Here is a 6,181-nt window from a genome sequence, read left to right on the forward strand (position 1 = left end):
AGTGCTGCCCCATGAATACCTTTGGGCACGCAGACTGAGTCCATGTGAGTCCATGGACACTTACCCATTCTTTCTATGTAAATGATTCATACCAGATTTAAATTTCCTTGGGTAATTGTTTTCTTTGTAGCTCACTGTGTTGCCGCGTCTTTATTGGAATTTGTGTTGTGTTTTCTTTTGTAAGACATTTGGATTCTGTGAAAAGCGTTATGTATGTAAGTAATGGAAACAACACCCACACCATTGCTTTGCTACTGGGGTGCCGCCACACTTCTGTTTGCTTTCTCTTCCTTTTTTTTTTTTTTTTTTTTTTTTTTTCCAAATCACCAGAATAGTTCCTAGGAATAGAAATGATAAAACATTCTTAAAGACACAGCAAATCAGACTAGAGAAGATGGCTCAGTAGTAAAAGTGCTTGGCCTGCATGCACAAGGACCAGAGTTTGCATCTCTAGGGCCTATGTAAATGCAGGGTCAGCATGCTAGCCCATAATTCTAGCCTCGAAAGGCAGAGACAGAGGGTCCCTGGGACAGGCTGGCCAGACAGGCTCGTCAGATCATCAAGCTCTGCGTTTGATTAAGAGATCCTGCCTCAGAGAGTAAGGTGGAAGAGTCATCAGGCTCAGAGAAGATGCCTGCTCTAAATATCAGGCCTCCACGGCCATTTGCACACACCTATACACATGCCCACACACAGGTGATCCCACATACACAGGTACGGGCATACACACATGCCCACACGCATGTGAAAGGAAGAAAAATGAAAACTAACAATACAGTAAATATATTATTACTTATTAGTGGGGAGTCATAGTCATTTGAGACCTGACCCTTCCTTCACGGACAGCCAGCCTTCCTGAGCCTCTCATGTCATTTTTGTCCTGGCTTAAACTGCAGTAGCAGATGCACTATGCTTGAAGTAATTTACTGACTGCTATAAATTGAGCATGGCGGGAGGTAAATATCAGAGTCAGAGTGAAATAGCTGTATAGCAACCAGAGAAATTATGGAGCTTCTGCGCGAATTGGACTGCTTTTATAAAATACATCAGGCAAGAAAGTCCTCTGTTGGGGGGAGCCATACAGCAGTTATGCAAAATGATCAGGCTGCTTTTATGCAATCTTTTATTTTTAAGCTGCTTTTAACTTAAAGGGCAGAAAAGACAATCTTTGGAATTCCATGGCCTTGCAGAAACAGGCACACGGGGTCCTGGAGTCACTGATGCTAAGAGAGAGAAGGTGCTGTGGAACGGCTTGTATTGGTTTCCACTAGACTCTTCCTCTTCTGTAGGAGACGCTGAGTACAGAGCCTGCAGGATCAAGAGTAGCACCTGCCAGTGGGAAGAGGACAAAGCTAATTAATATTCAGCAACCAAAAGGGACACCGGCAGTTCTGGTGTGATTGTGAAGTGTACCCCCCACGGACCATGTGATTGAACACTTGCCCTCAGCTGGTTGTGTTGCTTAGGGACACTGTAGAATGTTTGGGATCTTGGGCCAGTCAAAGTTATTCTTGTTTCTGGTTCAGTCCTGCACTTTCTGTCTTCTGAACTCCAATCACTACCTCACGCTCTAGCCTCTATAAACAGAGCTGCTTCTGCTACCACGTGTCCCTTACCACGGTGGGTTAAAATCCCTCTGAAATTGTGAGTCCATAGAAACCTTTCTTCCCTTATACTTATCTGTCAAGCACCCTGTCACAGTGACCCAAGGAACCTGATACATTGACCATCCCCTGGGGGCAGTTGGGCGGGCCAGTGTGCGGTGATCCAAAACCTGCTTAAGTCAGGGTGGACCTGGTGACTTGGCGATTTGGAAGCCCATCTGTAGACATGTACGGTGCTGAATGAAGCCCAGACGACAACAGTCATGGTCAGGCATTGCTTCAGGTTATCAGTTCAGACATGGCTGGCCTCTCCCTAAAGGAGGAGGAGGTCACATCCACTTTCTACAGGAATCTCAACAGTTTGGGGAGAAGCAAGTCTCAGGCCAAGATTGCAGAGGTCCACAGGGTCTCTACAGAGAACTAAGACAGATAGTACTACAGGCTTTCTCCAGGGTGCTAGAGTGAACACCAAAAGTGGGAGTCATCTATGGTAATGGGATTGCCAGGTCCCTGGGCAGCCAAACCAGTTCCCTCTGTGAACATGCCCAAGGCTAGTGATACCAATCAGTTCTGGCCCTGGCACAACCATGCACATGAATTCCTGGAACTCTTGTTGAAATGCAGGCTCCGATTGGGTATATTTGAGTCCCGGGACAAGGTTCTGAAGTTCTCATAGGATTCCCCACCAATGCCGATCCCTGTAGTTTCCTAAAGTGGTGGGGTCTCTCCAGTTGCACTCATTTCGTTAGCTCCACACCTTTGTTCTCTGTCCAGTCCTCCCGTCCAGTTCTGCCAGCATCACATCTGACCACCTTCTACTCTTTTTCTCCTCTTCCAGTGACTCCTTTTTTTCTCTTTCAGAATGAGCACCAGAAAAAAAAAGAACTTAGATCCAGAGAAGAGACAGAGTAAGATGGCAAAACCCAAATGTGTGCTCTCCTTTGTCAAGTGCCTTTGTCAAGCTCAGGGCAGAAGGAAGCACCATGGCGTGACATCCTGGGGCCAAGGAAAAGCAACAGAACTACTTTAGGGTTGTCTTGGTTACTGTTTGTTGTGGCTACTTCTCTTGTTGTGGTGGAGCACACTTCAGGAAGGGAGGGCTCATATTGGCGCACAGTGTGAAAGGGCAGTTTATCATCCTCGGGAAGTCATGGCAGCAGGAACGTGAGCTAGCTGGCCACGTCATGTCCACAGCCAGGAAGCTTAAATGATGACTGCTAGCTCTCAGCTCACTCTCTCCTTTTTTTATTCAGTCCACGATGCCAGTCCAGAAACAGTGCTGTCCACATTCAGGGGAGTCTCCTCACTTTGTTAACACAATCTAGAAACCTCCTCACAGACATGCCCTAGAAGTTTTTCTCCTATCAAATTGACAATCAATATTAATCATTGCAGGAATAAAAAAAAATCTCTGAATCAGTTTGGAAATCTGTTCCGTGGCATTTGCTGGAAGAGGCTGGGTCTGGCATCAAGGTGGCATGAACCAGGCACGTGGGGACACTGCTCTAAGCTGTGCCTTTGCCTCAAGTCCCCAGGCCACCACCCTGCCAGGCTCCCCCACTCACTGCCTGGCCTTTCCTTTTGAAGCTACTGCACCTGAAGAGGTGGAAAGGAGGCTCCCTCCCAGCCTTTTATCTTTAAGCAGCTGCATTATTAACAGAGAAGAAAAAGGTCTCCCATGAGCTATGGCAAAATCCTGCAGATTGGTTTGTGAATCAATGCAGCTTAGGCTAGAGCAACCTAATTTCCTGAAAGCCATTCTATGGCTTTGGCCTTCCAGAGAGGCATAAAGCTTGCACGGTATTTACTCTTAGTTAAAATTAAATGGAAATTAGGAAGAAAAAAAAAAACTCAAAGAGGAAGTCTTCTAGGACCACATATCATTATCGGAGCAGGTGGGGGAGGGGAATTAAAGGCTAGAAAGAAATGTGGGCAGGCTGTACATACTGCATCAAAGGACATCTGGCAGTGTGGATATAGCAATGTGTTACAATGATAACTACCTCCATGTCAAGGAGTTTCATGTGTTTTTTTTTTTTACATACTTATTTTGTTGTGAAATGCACATTTGAAAAAGCAGGTGATACACACAAAAAGTCCAACTTAATAAATTATATACACTATACATCTGGGTGAGTACAGAATAAATGAAGCCAACCCCAAAGCCTTCCACCCAACTGTTTTTGATAATGACCCACCCTCCCTTATTTTTAAAAAACTTTTAATTGATTCTTTCTGGATTTCATATCATGCACCCTGATCCCACTCATCTCCCCACACTTCAAATCTGCCCTCTGCCCTTGCAACCTCCCCCCCCAAAAAAAATAAATAAAATTAAAAAAAAAAAACACACCTCGGCGTGGAAGCTGCAGTGTGCCACAGTGAGTCACACAGTGTACTCTTTAGTCCATACATCTTTACTTACAACTGTTCATGAGCCGTTGGTCTGGTTTGAGGCCTCTGGCTTCTGCTACGCAATCAATATTGGGCCCTCAATGGGGCTCCTCTTGGATATCCTGTTGTTGTCCTGTGTCATGGAGATCCTGTAGTTTCACATGCTCCACAGTTCACAGATGAGGTGGATATTGGGGTGGCCAAATCATAACTCTGGTTCTGGGCCTGGGTAGTAGCTGGGTTGGTCAGCCTGCCAGCTCTCCCTCACCCTCACCACCAGGGGGAGCTCTCCAGCACTGCCCACCCCCCTACACCCCAGCTCACTCAGTGCCTCAGGCAGCGAGGGGTGGAGCCAGTTCTGCTCCTATGCCCCTAGGGCCAGCTCACCTGCACCCACACCACCAGGGCCAGCTCTACTGTACTGCCTAGGTGGTGCAGGGCCGCTCTCCTGAGTGCTGCAGTTGGTGAGAGGCAGGGCCAGCTCTCCCACTCTCATGACTTGGGGGCACTCTTCTCTATTTTTAAGCTAATCTTCCTACCTCCTTTTTTTTTCTTTTTGCATTATAGTTTTACTACTCAAGTATGCACTGGTAACGAGTATTTTCCTGGTTTTTTAATTTTACATATGTTTATGAGTGTATGCATGCCAGTCTTCCTATGTAGCATCAGAGGGCAAGGCCAGCTGTCACTCCTTACCCACCTTGTTTGAAACAGGCTCTCTTACTGTTCTTCCACTGTGCTGTGTGCACTGAATCAGCTGCCCCTAAGCTTCTCGGGAGTCTCTTGTCTCTGTCTTCCGTTTCCCCACAGGAGCGTGAAGATGGTAGATGCATATGGATCCAGGGTTTATGTGAGTTCTGGGAATGATTGTGTGGCAAGTGCTGTAACCACTGAATCAGATTCCCAGCTCCCTCTATATATGGGAGCCTATGAATTTCTTTTTTCTCCCCTTCATTTACAGTGCTGTATGGTATTCCTAAGCTGGATAAACAACGTTTTATAATATCTGCTGGTGGATGTTTTCACTTGTTTCCTGTGTCTGGCTGTTATGAAAGGAAGCACTATTCCTGTGGTAGATATGCACCCTGGTGTTCACATCTCATGCACTGGATGTGGGTATTTTTCCTTTTAGTAGATAATACCTAACAGTGCACCAAGAACATAGTAGCAGTTCCTGTGTCTGAGTTTCCATTGCTTTATAATGGGGACAAGTAGCACCTTTCTCTCTCTCTCTCTCTCTTCTTTTTAGTCCAAGTTTTCTATTTTCCTCTTTTATAAATATCAATTTATTTAGTTAGGAAAAAATGCTACTGTAAAACTTTTTAAGAATTATATTGCCCATTGGGGATATTCTTTTTAAACCTTTTAATTGACACAAATCACTCTGTGGAAAATATGAATCACACATACATGGCTGAATGGGTTGTCACACCGTGGGCACCCCTGGATAACCACCCACAGATCAAAATAGAACTTCTGAGCACTGGCAAAGCCTTCAAATCCCAAGTTACTTTTGTCAGCAAAGGAAAATGGATATACTCTGCTGAACAGCCATTTCTTCCAAATGAAACACTCCCTTTTGGAGGAGAAGGGAGGCACACAATCCACAGAACATTTTAGAGACTCACAGAGGCTGGGGGAAAGTCCCAAGATTCACACACCCTTTCCTATGCTCACGCAAGCCTTTTATGTTTGGGCAGCCTGATTGGAGGAAGAGACTCTCTTACATGGACCCAACTGCACGTTGTACAAGGAGCTCCAAGGGTGCAGGTGTGTGAACTGTCACTCATGCTGGGGTGGGTTTCTTAAGGTAATATAACTGCCTTTGAGTCACCCCTGCTCCCATAAGTAACCCCAATAAACTTCCTAAATTTCCTCCAGCTGGACTTGAGTATAATTGTCTCTGGTTTGCCTTGCTGCCATCTGGGGTGAACAGATGTTTGCTAGGTCTCCTCAGAAAAAGACACACAGCATACTTTCCCCCAGCATGAGAGTTTTGTATGCTTTTGGACTTTTTCTTTTTAAACCAATAGGATCAACGTAGCCAATAAAACCTTACATCTGGTCTCCAGTCTTCCAACACTAGGAGGGTGATCTGTGTTGCCCTGTGCACTAGCTAGTTTACTTTAGTGAAGCAAAGCATGGTGTCAGGAAACTCATTTACTCCTTTCTTCAACTCACAG

Source organism: Peromyscus eremicus, chromosome 5, assembly GCF_949786415.1.
Source record: "Peromyscus eremicus chromosome 5, PerEre_H2_v1, whole genome shotgun sequence".
NCBI lineage: Eukaryota > Metazoa > Chordata > Mammalia > Rodentia > Cricetidae > Peromyscus > Peromyscus eremicus.